This window comes from Zosterops lateralis (genome assembly GCF_965231275.1).
Source record: "Zosterops lateralis genome assembly, chromosome: 4".
NCBI classification, from domain to species: Eukaryota; Metazoa; Chordata; class Aves; order Passeriformes; family Zosteropidae; genus Zosterops; species Zosterops lateralis.
The window spans coordinates 19,430,640-19,445,350 of NC_139765.1; the positions used below are offsets into that span (position 1 = coordinate 19,430,640).

A 14,711-nucleotide genomic window follows, 5' to 3' on the forward strand; every position below is an offset into this window, starting at 1 on the left:
GCATTGAAGGAGTTTGTTTTCAAAAAGGATGTAACAGATCTCTCCCTGATGCTGCTTATGATTCCTGAATCACACAGCCGCTGATCTGTCACAGGAAGACTGGTGGAATCTTCAAGCATCACCTTTGTGCCTTGCACAGAGTATCATGTGCTGGTCCTTTTTGAGAGACCCACATAAATTTTCACTTGGGCTGTTAAATGAGTTACCGTATAAAATATTGACACAGAAGGAAGAAAACTGTCTTTTTACCCAAGTGTAAATGATCTTGAAACAAAATACATGGGATAAAAGAATAATTTCTTAGGCAGGTTTAATGACTAATTGATTTTTGCTTCTTATGACATTATCGGTGTAATTAAATCTGTGGCTAAAGAGGTAAGACAGAACATATCATCTGCTAAGACACTGAATCTCTTTATCCCACCACTGGCAAAGAATAAGAACAGGGGATAGGATGCAACTGGGCTTGGCCAGTTGCATATCCTTAGAAAACATTCTTAAATGGGACTGTGGTCTCTTCACATGGATTCTGTCTTGGAGAAATGGGGCATGGAGAGTAGTTGCAGAGGCCAAGCAAGGATAAAACTAAAGACAAGGACTCAGTCTGCAGTTGCAGACACTGAAAATGCATTGATTTAGAAATTGAGAGTTATGTATCTGTTATACTTGTCAGCTACTGCTGTTTATTTTGCAAAATTAACTCTGAGAAGCAGTTTTTGTCTTTCCTCCAAGTAACGTCTCCTGGACACCACAGTGCTCTCCTAGAATTCACTCCCTTGTGAATCCTCACTGTCATACACATCAGCCTCAGATCCCTTACACAGTGAAGTTCTAGAGTGTGTTTCACTGCAAAGCTACAAGACCACATGGAATCCGAAATCTGAATACTGTACTGTGTGGTGGGTCAGTGTGTAGGTGATGAAATGGCCTGATGTATTTTGAAAGTCAATGGAGGTCTTTTTGCAGATGTCAGAGCAGCTGTGTGTATCACACGTAAGAGGAGTCTCATTCAGTGGCTACTGAAGTCAGCAAAAAGACTCTCCCATGGCTTAGTTTGCTTTAGGGACAGTCCCTTAGTTTCAGAGACTTAGGGAAATGCTCCACTCATGTTGTTAGCAGCTCTGATTGTGTTATAAATACTACACTACACTGAGCAACTGTTCCTGGAGAACTTCTGTCTGTTCAGCCATGCTCAGCTCTGCGTACTGCAGCCCATATCTCTGAGTGTGGCAACACTAATGCTATCCTTGAATCGCCATCTAAATGATGATGCAGTAATCAGCACCACATCGAAGTCTCTGCTGCAGCAGCCTGGCAAGGCATAGTTCTTGTTCCTGCCATGCTGCAGGATGTTCAGCCAGTGCCTGAGCTGGTTTGCACCATCAGCACACCATGGACCCTAATACTAGTTCTGCTGTTAGTGCCTTTTGTCATCAGATTGTTGTTCTCTGATACACTTGTGATACCTCTAACAGTTCTGCCTGTTTGTCTGTTTCTCAGGGGCACATTGGTGGTATAATTATTGTCTGCATAGTGTTTTGAGCATAAAAAATGACAAGTGTAATTACTGGTTACGAGTTAAATTGTTCATCTACCAAAACTGCACAGCTGCCATGTGATGTACCTCTTAAATTCCTCCCTTACTTGAAGACAAGCCAAGTATTTGCTCCTTTCTATAATTATCTAGGATGTACCTGTTTGATTTTTTCTAATATATATCTTTGTCACTGCAGCCTCCACCAATATATCCTGAGTCTGAAATGTTCATCTAAATGACTTCAGGGAGAACCAATGTTTGTGTGGAGCCTTTATGGAGCCAGGGCAAACTGCTTTCTCATGTGCAAATATGAACATGAGTGTGTGCATGCCCCAACTGCTGCTGAAGTCTGTGAATTAGAGATGTGCTCAATCCTGCCGACAGATTTTGTACCAGTCTTGAAAAGGGATGGTTTTGTATGCCCAGTGCTTCATTATGCATACAAATTATGCATTAGTAAACCTGGGTTTTGATTCCACAATACATACTTGCATGACTGGCTATAGATGGCTTTTCTGTACTCCAGCTGCCGAGCTTTGAGCTGAAACAAGTATTTCTCAATGGGAAGAGTAATTGTTTCAGCTCAGAATTAAGTGGCTAATCATTAGGAATTCAATTGGCATGAAATGCACAACATTAATCATGATGCACTAACATGTCAATGATGTGGATGTAGGGTGTGTGCTCCACTGAAATTCACTAATTGATATATCTGGTTTTTATTGAAAAGGATTAATGTGGGCTCTGTTGTTATGCAGGATATGGGAGTGTCAAACCTGCAGGGATTTTAAAGAGAATGCTCTGGTGTTCAGGGCACACATTATTGAGGGCTGAAAAAACCCTTAGAAAGGTACTTTTTGTTTGTTTTTTTTTGCTTGAAGTCTGATATTAAAATTGCCACCAAAGATGTATCTTGAATATTTGTCTATACGTTGAGTATCCCTTATACCCTGACAAGGGAGTCCCAGCTTGCAGCAGGAGTAGGGGACAGAGGCACTTGTGCTTTGTGTATATCTGATCCAGAGTGGAGGGGGGGCATTGCCACCTGCCTGACAGCTTTCCCCAGCAGCCTCAGCCCCCAGAGGTGAGGGTCAGCTGTGATCTGTGTCCCAAGAGGCTGCAGAGGACTTCTGCATCTGAGTCCCAACACCAGAGAGCCAGAGTCCTGCACCTTGGGCTGTTTCTGTGCATCCTTGCTATTGCCTGTGTTACCCAGAAATGTTTTTGATCTCTGTTCTGAAACTACTGAAAATATGATACTAGAACATAACAGGTGTTGATGAATATTAAGCTGAGTAACATCTGGCTTATTCTAAATAATTTCAGATAAAATGTTGCTATTTCACAGTATTGTGGAAAAGTCCCTTTTTGCTAACCAGCAGTTACTGCATGTCTCTGAAACAAAATTATTCCTTGTGTTCATTTGCTTTTCAGCCATGTGAACTCCTGTGTTGGGAATTAAAAAAGTCTCCTATGTTTAATGCCTGAGGGCACAAATGTAACCTGTTCAAATATCATTCTTCAATTATCCTTTGAATCATCTGCCTTCCAACTCTTCTCAGATTCCGTAAAATACCCTTCTGACTACCTATCAAAAAAATAGTACATCTGTTCTTTCAGTTCATTTCCCTAAACTGTAATCAAGCACTGTCTGTGCAGTAAAAATGAAAAGGAGTGTCTATCTGGAACAGCATTCTTCACTTTTATTATTGGAAAATACATTAATATTCCCTTATCAAACATATCCATTTAACAAATCATTCCATTTCCTTCCATATTCAGCTATTTTTAAAAGAAAAATCCACAGAAAGCCATTCTTTCCTGATTATAAAGGCCAAGCTTGATTTATTTCTTATTCTTGTATAGTTTCATGAAACCTAAAAATAGATTATGACAAATAGCCTATTGACCTCTCTTTTGTTGAAACACAACCAAAAGGTTATAGGCCCTTACTACATCTGGTCTAAGCTGCCATTTATATTAAGACAGTATAGCAGAGAGAGTGTTAATGGGAATTATATTTAGGCTAAGGGTAAAAACTTTTGTGTCTTAGGTTGAAGTCTGTTTCCAGCCTGGTTACTGCAATTAGAAAAGTGTGTGATTAGTTTCTGGTGATTAATCACCAGGTTTCTGGTGATTAAGTATTGGGGACAGGCACTCAAGCCCTTTAGAAAGTGCTTCCTTTTCTGTCTCAGAGGGAAAGAAATGGAAGGAGCACTTCAACTACTCAACTTGGAGGCTTTTTTTTTTTTTTTTTTCAAGTTGGAGGCTTTATGAAGTTCCTTGAGTAGGGAAGGACTGCAGCCCAGATGTCTTAGTCTGCCAAATCCAAACAGCATCATTCTGCATTCACTGTGCCTACTTTCCACTGGCATAAGGCTTACAGCAGGTTCAGGGCAGAGGAGGGTTGGCGTGAAGCAGCTACAATTGGGTACCTTCTTGTAGGGCCTTTCCAGGCAGCAGCAATATCCAGATGTGTCTGACTGAGGTTTACTTTTGGACAGATTGCAGCTGCATCTTTCCAGACAGGATCTGTCCAGCTGCAGGAAGTGCTGCTCTGTGATCCAGCTGTCTAAGGTATGAAGAGAAATGGTGACCACCCACCTTCCCCAGAAGCAAACATAGGCTCTCCAGGGCTTCATCCTGACCCTGTGTGTGCTGGCACTCAGGAACTGCTGATGTGCTGCACCAAAGAGAGCTATATAGACCCAGGGGACCAGAGGATCTCCTTCAGTGATGGCCAAGCACCATTAAAAAGCTGTATATCATGCCTGGGTTCTGTTCAGCTCAGGAAGAAGAACATTTATTGGTTTTAAGATAATTAGATAATTAGAGATAGTCACTTGGTGTTGGTTTTCCCAGAAAGCTGAGATACCATGGGTTTTCTGAGATTCCCAAGTACCTAGGATGTAGGCACTTGAAAATCTCACTCGGGGACTCTAGAAGGCAGTTAAACCATTCATTAGCATCAGTCTTGGTGGGCACCCAGCAATGCTAAAAGCTAGGCCCAGGATTTAGGGCAATCAGCAGCAGCACCAGGCGGAGAAGGCCTGTATACAGTTGAGTTGTTGTGTTGGCATGTGAGATGCTTGGTCAGACCAGTGCAGAAGCAAAGCACTCAGCTCCTGCTCAGTCAGAGCCTATAAATATGTTCAATTAAGTGAAGACAACTGTATGTTCATGTTCAAGGCTGTACTCAACTTCATGCGGTGTTTGGCTCCATTAATTATCAGCCTTTGACTGTTCTTGAAAGTGCTGAAATCCCAAGGAAAACATAAGGTCCATTAAGACTCACTGCTTCCCCAGGCATAGAGATAGCACACAATGCGCAAGCACTAGAATTCCCAAGCTGTTTTTTTAGTCTTGAAACACCACACGTGTACTTATTTTGTCTGTAAAAAAAAAACCAAAACAAAACCCACAACGCAAAACAAAAAAACCAATCACACAAAAAGCCAGCACTTGGGGAAGAAATAAGATTGTGGTGAAATGAAGAGGTCTTTTGAGCACTGGTGTCTAGTAAAATTTTAAATCCATGATTATTCAGTAGCTAAGGAAAATAAAGCTATGGCAGGGGGAAAAAAAAGTCCTGCTGATATGCCCTTTTAGAACAGAGTTAACATCAATAATTTTTACTCTGTGCATTAAGTTTTAATGTGTAGTCAGGCACTCTGTGCATACCAGGGTGTCTGTGGAGTCATCAGTGAGAGCTAATAAATGCCTGTCATATGAAGAATACATTACAGGGGGAACCAAGTTAAGTGAATCATTTAGTTACCATTAGTAATTTTTCATTGATATTTTTAACTGTAGTATTATCCACTACACATTAAGTAGGATAGAGAGGATAATGCCTGTGATGTACTTTATCCTAAAAGCAGAGATTTGTTCCAAGATTGTGTTGTTGGTGGGGATCAGGATGAACGTCTCAGCTGTGATCTCAACAGTGTCTTTTTATTTAAGACTACAGGAACCCAAATGGGAAAGGAAATAATTTCATCACACGGCTTGGCATTAACCAGCACTGGCCATTTACATTAATGGTAACTGAATAGTAATATCTGTGCTGGAAATAGAAATATCCATAAACATGTTTAATACTGGGTATTAAAAATAGCACTGGAAAGGAATTTCCACAAAAGCAAATGCATTATTCCAATCTGGTGTGTTCCGTTCTGGGATATGCATCTGCTCCTGTGATCCTGCTCAACTCTGACCTTTGAAGCACCACAACCAGACTGGGACCACTGGGGACAGAGGTGGGAGAGAGCAGGGAACTGTCCATGACCCTTAGGTCCTGCTCTGAACTTGAGTCACTGCTGGGAAGGGCTCCCTTTTCTGACACATTGTTCACTTGAGGGCTGGATGAAGCTGATGTCCTAGGCTCATGGAAGAGTTACAAGAATAAATATGTTGGATCTTACTTATGCTCATAAATGTTTCCCTAGGATAATGTGCTTCTGCCACTTTACACTTTTTTTCCCCTGTTTTTTGTAAATTATTGTCTGTTCTAAAGATTCCGATTTCTAAGTGTAATAATAGCATGGTTGAGCATACATGTGAAGATGTATCCTTCCCAAGATGCCAAGCATTTAACAGATACAGAAAGAGATACAAACTTGAGGTGTGATATAAAGGCTTGTTAGCATGGATTTAAAATTATCTCAAATTTGCATCATTCTCAAATTTACATCAGTAATGTTCCACTTCTAAAACTATTCTCCAGTAGTCACAGAGGCTCCAAGGAGATAGGGAAGAAATTAAAATAAATTTTAGAAACTCTTACAAGTTACTTTACACAGCTTTTTCTCAACTGTGACAAAATTGAAAGTGAAGTTTGATGGTTCAGTATCTCTGAAAGTTAGAAAGGGATGTTGTAATTGTCTTTGGAAGAATGAGACACTGCCTTTTAAAGCATCAAAAGCTTTTGATGAGTTTTGAAATATCAGCTCCAAAACATGTAATTGTCTTGGAACTAAAATTTGCACATATTCCAACTCAGGCTAATATTATCCAGTGGGGAATGAATTTGCACTGTAGAGGGAAATACACACAATTTTTATTTGTGGAGTAAATTACTCTTGCTACTATTATCTATGTTAAATGTCCCAAATTTTTTTATTCTATATATTCCAAAAGTAATTTACTTGTATGGACGTGAATTTTTTGTTTTCTGAAGGATGCGGAGCTGTCAGATGTGGATTTAACCACAAATCAGATATGTTACAGCATCTGTTGCTGTTCCCTTGGGACACGCATACAGGAGAGAAGAGCATCCAGCCATCAGTTCCTTGCAGTAATTTTCTGTGGCTGAAGTAATGCTGTGTCTGGAGGATTAGAATGTGTGTCCATGGCAAGTGGGACTGCAACTGTGATGTTTGTTTCTATGCACCACTGAATGACTCCTAAATTTTAACACTATATCTGATTCAGAACTAACCTTGGTCTTTACTGTTTGATTTTAGAGTAAGGTTCATGGGGGTGATGCAGAGAGCTCCGGTCAGGTACTGTTGTATGAGCACCGTGGCCCTGTGGTAGAAAGCAGTGATTAGGATGTGGCTATAAATCTGTAGGAGAGGTGAATTTAAGAGATGCTATCAAACAGTAGCCAATTTGCATATCAGATGAATCTCAGGAAAAGTGATTCGGACACATAAATATTCCACTTTTCTGGGCTGTGTCTGTGTGTTGACTGTCAGCACCAATAGCTTCTTTAATGAGTAGAAATATCTCACTGTTTCACATTCTCCAGGGCTTAATTTTTGTAAGTGAACTACCGATTCAGTTCTACCTCACAAAATAACTCAGTTTGGCAATAATTCAAGGCTAAAAATGTAACTGCCTGCTTTTTATCAAACAAGCAATTACGCAGAATGGTGCATCATTCCATCAAGCAATGTTTCTTCTAATTCTAATTCTTATCATTCTTCTAATTGTGTTTTAGAAAGTGATGTCTCCTGGTTTTGCTTTTGTTCCTCAGTGGCTCCCGGTAGGTGGCTGTGGGCAGCCACTGCAGTGGCTCACTGTGATAGTGTTTGCCCCTGGCCTCTACAGGCCTTGAGGGGTCAGGGCTGGTGAGGAAATGCTAATGTGATTTTTCTTGTTACTGAGCTTATCTATCCTTTAACCAGACTGAATCATCTGACTGGGTCTTCACCTGCTTTCTGTCCTTTCCCTCATTTAGCAGCTACTCAGCACTAAAGATTTTACCAGAGCATTGCGCAAGGTCCTTTGTGTATTACATTCCTACTTCAGCTGTGTATCATTTGTATTTCTTCAGATCTTAGTAGAGAGCTGCAGGGATTTACATAAGACCTACATTTTTGACCTTAAGACTGGGATGGACCACTTTGTCATCAAAGACCTGCACATGTTAAATTTGAAAGCTAGCATCTGTCTTTGTTCAGCCCCACGTTTTGGTGGTGCTGATGTTACTAACTGTATTCTTGTAGCCAAGCACACCTTTCACTTGCCACTGATAAGGTAAGAGGGCCACCGAATTAAATGGTGTTTGGATGGGATACTCTGGAGGTGGTAAGAGGAGCCTGTGCTTCCCCCATGTGCTCATTTTTGAAGCTGTGGTGCAGGGTAGAGGTGAAAGTGTGTTTTCTAGGACTGCTGTAAATGCTTCAGGCAGCCAGCACTGTGGAGAATTTCAAAGTGCAATTCTGACATAAAATAGCTGCTGCACAAAAACATTAAATATGCGGGTCCTGTGCTCTCAGCTGATGCTGGGAAGGGTTTCTTGAGTTTCTCATTTTGAAGCTCCATTTGGGTTCTGAAAACTGGAAAAAATTTTATCTCTTCCTTTTCTTCTGCCCCCCACCTGCCTTCCCCTCCAAAATGTAATTAAAAAAAAAAGGTTCAGTGGCCCAAATAAAATCCACAGGAAGGCTGGTGCAGGCTCTAAAATTTCCAGTTTGGTCTATTTTTACCTTTATTGTCAGTATCTCAGAGGTGGAGTGCAATAGCTTGGCTCAGCTCCTTGTCTTTGGTGTGCCAGTAATTGTCTGAGTCTGAAATACTCACTACAGGATTGTTTTGTGGTGGAAAAGGAGAAATAGGGTGTAAGCTGGGCGTTTTTTATCAGGACTGATTCTGAAGGGTTATAAACAGTAAAATCCTGCTGGCAGTCAGATGTTGGAGTTTGGGCTGTATTTTTAATCACTTGGCATTGTGTATAAATAAGGAGGTTTGTGAAGTAGAGTGGGCTATATCTGCATTAATGCTTTTCAGAACTAAGGCATGTTTCAAAGGAAGAAAATTCTCATTTTTAGCTTCTGTAAAAGCGTCATGGTGGTTTCATTATTTGGGTTGATGTACAATGCTCACCATTAAAAAATTGAACATTTACTACCAGTTCAAGGATAAATGCAGGATTTCCCTGAATTTGGAATATTTAATGCTTCTACCAGTTGAGACACTGTGATCTGATAAGCAGTGATCTCTGTAGATAGCCATATAAATTAATATCTAAGCTCATATGGGAAGCACGTCCTTCATAGATAATTCTGTATCTTTTGATAAAAGCCTTGAAAAATACTGACAGAATACCATTTCTCCTGCTTGGTTGTTCTTCCTTGTTATTGCAGACATCCTAGTGAACCCAAAATGGAAGTCCTAAAAATTGCATTATGCTGTCAAGCCATGCCACAGCAATACAATAGTTGTTTTATCATTGGCAGCTGCTTCTGTAAGTAATGAGTTCTCCGCTATACCCCTACATTTGAGCAGTGTGCAGTGAATCATGTATACTAAATCAGTTTAAAATGGAACAGAGATGAGATTCCTACCTGTAACATGGGACCAAGAAGGGATTAATAAAACCTACAAGAAGAAGTCTATTATAGCCACTGCAATCATAAATAAGGTTCGTAGTTCAGTCTCCCCCCAAATGGTAAGAAAACTCTGGTACTTGTGTAATAATTTTCAGTGGAGTAATTTTCAGTCTTATATAGGATAGAATTACATTTACCAGGGGCTGTTCCTGCTGTCTGAATCTCTCTTTTGATTCTTTTTGATGAGTTGACTGCTTGTGAGATACCTCTCCATTACTGCTGTTTAAAAATCCTGTACTCACATTCCCAGGTTAGGAGCCTTGGTGACATGTCACAAGCTGGTTAGGTGCATGCAATATGTAAATATTGTGATATAAGGAGAGCTCAAGTGAAAACCAACAATGAAAGCCCTTCTACTTTCTAGCAAAACAGAGCGCATTTGAATGTATTCTTCAATACATCAAAGAGCTGGACATCACCAGGGTGCTGTTCAGATGTGAAGCTCTTCAAGCTGTGTTGAGGGAGCCTCTCAGTCAGTGTTTTAAGGATTATTGCACCCCTCACCATAATTCCTGGGCTCTGCTGTCTTCTGTGTTGCCCTGGCTTCATGCACTGCTAGGTGTTGAGACCTTCATTCAGCAGAGTTCATAGTCAAGTGTGAGCTTCAAGAGTGAACTTGAATAAATTGCCAAATTGAGGCTTGTATAGGGAATGCTGTATTACTAAATCTCTGTCCTTTTTACATAAGATATTAGCTTCAGTTGCCAACTGCCAATCTTGACAGTGTGGGTGAATGTTGAAGAGTCAGTGATTAGGGAAACTGAACTGTGTGGTTGTCCTTCCTCTGCTCTCTTCATTATTCATACATTCACAGTTAGTGTCTCTGTAGTTAATAATTCTCTATGCCTTCAATCAGAGGATCACAAATACTGTGTGAACATCAATGAATCAGCATCCTCTGGGTTTTCTGTGGGTACTTTTAATCCTGGTTCAGTGTCTTGCCCAGTGTGCAAGTGTGCTCTGTGCTTGGAGCACCAGAACACTGAGCTTTAATTTTTTTAAGATCATGACTCCAGTGTACTAAAAGCAGCCATCTAACCTTCATAGAATCAAAGATTGGTTTGGGTTGGAAGGAACCTTAAAGATCATCCAATTTCAACCCCTGGTCCTGTGTGGGGACACCTTCCACTAGACCAGGTGCATCTACCAACAGCACTTGTTTTCCAGGGTTAGAGTCACAATATTGGCAGAAGGAGAGTAATTGGTGAGTTTCTCTTACTCATTGGTTTGATGAATGTAGCTAATGTTTCTCAACCTGAAGGACATAATGTCAGGTCTGTGACTTAGAATCATAAATAGTTTGGGTTGGAAGAGGCTTTTAAAAGTCATCTAGTCCAGCCTCCCTGCCATGAGCATGGGCATCTTCAACTAGGTCAGGTTGGTCAGAGCCCAGTGCAACCTGGCCTTGAACACTTCCAGAGATGGGGCCTCTACAGCCTCTCTGGACAACCTGTTCCACTGCTTCACCACCCTCATTGTAAAGAAAATTCTTAGTCTAAATCTACCCTCTTTCAGTTTAAACCATTCTCCCCTTGCACAATCACTCCATGCCCTTGTCAAAAGTTCCTCTCCAGCACCAGGACACTAGCTTTTGGAATGAAGGCATTTTAGGTCTAACCTCCTCTTGAATAGATGTTGATTATTTATACAAAATAATACACAGAGACCAAACAGGCTACAAGCATATTGCCTGATAGCTGAGCAGTGAGTGAGTGTGAGAGAGACATTACCACCGATTGTCCCACATATTGCTCACTGCCCTTTGGGGTGAAATGGCACTTCATTTTTCTGACTGTTTTGATTTTCTTTGCACGTAGCCAGAATTGTTCCAATTCTGTGCAGGAGAAATAAAATATCTGGTTTGGTTGAAAATGTCATATTTTGCACTGGGCAATAATTTGCATAGTTCTGCGGATGTGTTTCAACAGCTCTGTGTGTTTGCTATTAATGTAGTGTTATAAATAAAGCAAGGGGTGTTTGTAGCACATAGAGAAGAAAGGTTTTGATCTAAGAGACTGAAATAAATGAGGTCTTACTTAAGAGAGAATGAACAAATTAGGCCAACTGAGTATCCTTAAATTCATGGAAACCTTCATCTGAATTTGCCTCCGGTCTCCTGATTTGATCAGTACGCTAGCAACCCTCCTAATGAAGTTATGTCTTATCTAATGAGCTTTCTGGCTTACTAGGTAATGCCTAAGTTTGCAGCTAAGAAGGAGAAAACTCAAACCGTTAGAAATCTCTCCAAGAAAGTCGGTATGTTTCTGCAGCACTGAGCAGTCTTGGAGTTGGCAGGATTTGAAGTGGTCACAGTATTAAACACTGAAAAGTGTAGTTTGCAAATGAGGATCATTGCTTAGAGAGGAGCTACAGGGGGACAGTTTGGGCACTATAAAGGTTTAATTTTCAACTTCATCTTTAGAGGACTTTCACTTCTCCCTCACATTTGATTTTCTTCATGAGCCTTTGCACGATGCCCTTTATTGGGATACTTTGAATGCTGCTCTGACACATGCTCTATGCATGTTTTCATCAAGTAAAGGTGTTTCTGATGACATTTGCCTGATCTTGATTGCATTCAGTTCACAAGGTGATGTGTTGCATGATTCATTAAATGCTGGATACATGCTAGGCCTTTTCAATATTGACAAAATAGGCATGGTGAAAATGTCAGTAATCTTCCCCAGCAATGCCAGTCATTTTCTTATCAGCACGCTTCCATACAGCTATTGTGTTTCAGCTTTTTCACGTTCTTCCTACTCAGCTTTCATAATATAAAAAAGTTGCAATGGTAGCTATAGGTGAGTCTGCTGTTTCCACCCTAGAAATTACTGTGTCACAGAATCTTCTATCCCTCCTCTGCTTCTTGCTCCCTCTTTTCTCTATCAGCAGCAGAGCACTTGATGCTACTGGGTCAAGTGTTTTGTATACAAAGAGGTGGAAGAAGGGGGCTGTTGAGGTCAAAATCTCTTTTGTAGTGATACGTGCTAAATGTGCCAAGGGGCTCAGCTGATACCCTCTACCTGAAGACTGCAGTGTTTATCAGTAGGTATCAACTCCTGGAGCAGTTTCAGTGCAAAAGGCACAAATGCAGAAGCTGCACATCATGCTTTGCTATCTCCTAAGCAGTTTTTCGTGTAAAAGTAAAATTCATTCGTCAGCATAACAGCTGAAGCAAAATGTATTTGTAACTTATACAGTGTTCTGAAGGAAAAAGCAATAACATTTAATGACAAACCTTAATGTAAATTGTACTTGTTCACTGGAGTCCTCCTTTCAAATCATCAGCTTTACATAAATCTGTTACTATGAAAAATGTGCAGGTGGAATAACATGACTGGTAATAGAAGCTCCAAAGATAGTAGATTTTTACAGCAAGAGCAGAGAGTGCCTGGAGGGATATAATTCTTCCTATTGTACATCCACATTATTTCTCTTTAAAATACTGAGTTTATATTCTCAATGGAAACAGAGCTAGTCCTCCTTTGCATGGGCTTTGTAGGCTTCTTAAAGTCAGTGGAAGCATTTCTGGGAAAGCAGAATTGGACCTCTTGTGTTTTCTGCTTCTGTAGAAACTAGACTAGTATGGATTTTTCCAGAGGCAAGTATTAAAGGCACCAGTGTGAAGTCTGATGTATTTTCTGTCATCGGTATGTGGCAGCCTGGAATTTTAAGGAGGTGAAAACCTTTGACTACACCTTGTTAATGCCTCCAGGAGTTTCAACAGCAAAGAGGGGAGGTGTGTGCCAGGCTTGGGTGGCACAGGCACTCCTTCCGTGCTCCCCTTGGACATAATTTACAGCCTGCCATGTTTTCCTGCTTTGTTTAGGTTGGCAAGGGAAAAAAGCCTGCTAGGAAAGGATAAAGAAATATCTTTTGAGACTGGATTTATCTGAAGCATGGTCATGTTTTCAGTTACAGGCATAGCTCTGGAGCAGGCAGGTTGCGTGGAGGTGATGTTGGGGAAGAAGGCTCCTCACTCAGGCTGTAGCTGAGGACAGTGAGGCTGCACTTGGTTGAAGATGGGCAGAATAAGGTGGTATTATTCAGGCTTGAAGTGTAGGAGCAGAAAAAGACAGCTTGAGGAGGAAAAAAACTCCATCTTCTTAGACAAGGCTCAGTGTAGCAGTTCATTATGGCTGGACTTCTTTACCTGCCACATTCTCCAAGCTGCTCCAGGGGACTCCCGATACCCCATTTGTCAGGATTATGGATCTCCTGTTTGGAAACACCATTACCGAACGTACTTCCCCTTTGGCTTATTAAGAGCTGCAAAAGCTCTTCCAAATGTGCTGTCCACATAGTCTCTAATTTGTTTGGTCTTTGTGCTGTCCAGATAGCATACTACATGGTTACATTTGCCAAATTGTTATAAAATTCTTTAAAAATGCTGGTATTGTGTTGGGGAATTTTTTTTTTCTTTTGGTGTCTTAATCTATTTCAGAAAAATCATATTTTTAAGTCAGGCCCCCATTTGGGGGGGTTTCACTTAGCCTACCTCTTAATAAAGCTTAGATAAACATATTTCTCTAGACAGCATTTAGCCTGTATAATGTCACTGTTCTCTTTTGCCTCATCCTATTTCAATTTCTACTCTCTATCAACAGCAGTCTTCATCTCCTCTACACCTGAAGAGAGAATAGAGAAAATTAAACTTCCCAGCCTGGCCTGCATACATTAACCCTTCTTTAGCACAATCAATCCATTTGAAATAAAGAAAACTATATTGAGAGCTTATTCAGATGGATGATAAAAGTATCAAGTACAAAAGGTCATATACTTAGCTGATTAAATAGACATAACAGTACCAAATGCTTCTCTGCGTGACACTTGACACAGATTTTGACCTCTGCTTTTGTTAATATTTGTCTATCTCCTGCTGCTTCTGAGAAGGTAAGTTCTTTCTTCTGGTTCTGAAATTGAATGGCATTATCCATCCACCCAATAATAATAATAATTATTATTGTTAATATTATGCATGTACAATAGGGCTTTAAAGGTGAAAATTGGGTAAAAATTGTGCTTAGTCAAGAAAAGCTGTGTTGCTCTACTGGATCAGCAATAAAACTCTAGAAGACTGAGACAAGTCGTGTTGGAGGCAACTTTGATACTTCAACTTTTAGCTGTTCCTCCAAACTTTAAATTTGCATGAAATATTTAATGCAAGTCCACATGACATTTACTTTCAAATGACAGCTGTTTCCTTTTAATTTGCACAAAGATATTGCAAAACCCAGAGGAATTTCTGTAATGAGGTTTTAAAGGGCCTCCTCTTTTCCCTCCTGGATCTCCCAGTGAGGATAACAGTTATTGCCTCAGTGTTACTGTGCAAGAAA

General features: G+C 40.4%; 1 protein-coding gene across 6 annotated transcripts in view; it reads left to right on the forward strand.

Moving 5' to 3' along the window:
- The window catches only part of CHST11 (carbohydrate sulfotransferase 11), a 168,516-nt gene that overhangs the window by 85,143 nt on the left and 68,662 nt on the right, over nucleotides 1-14,711 (forward strand). The gene's annotated exons all lie outside the window — the stretch shown is intronic.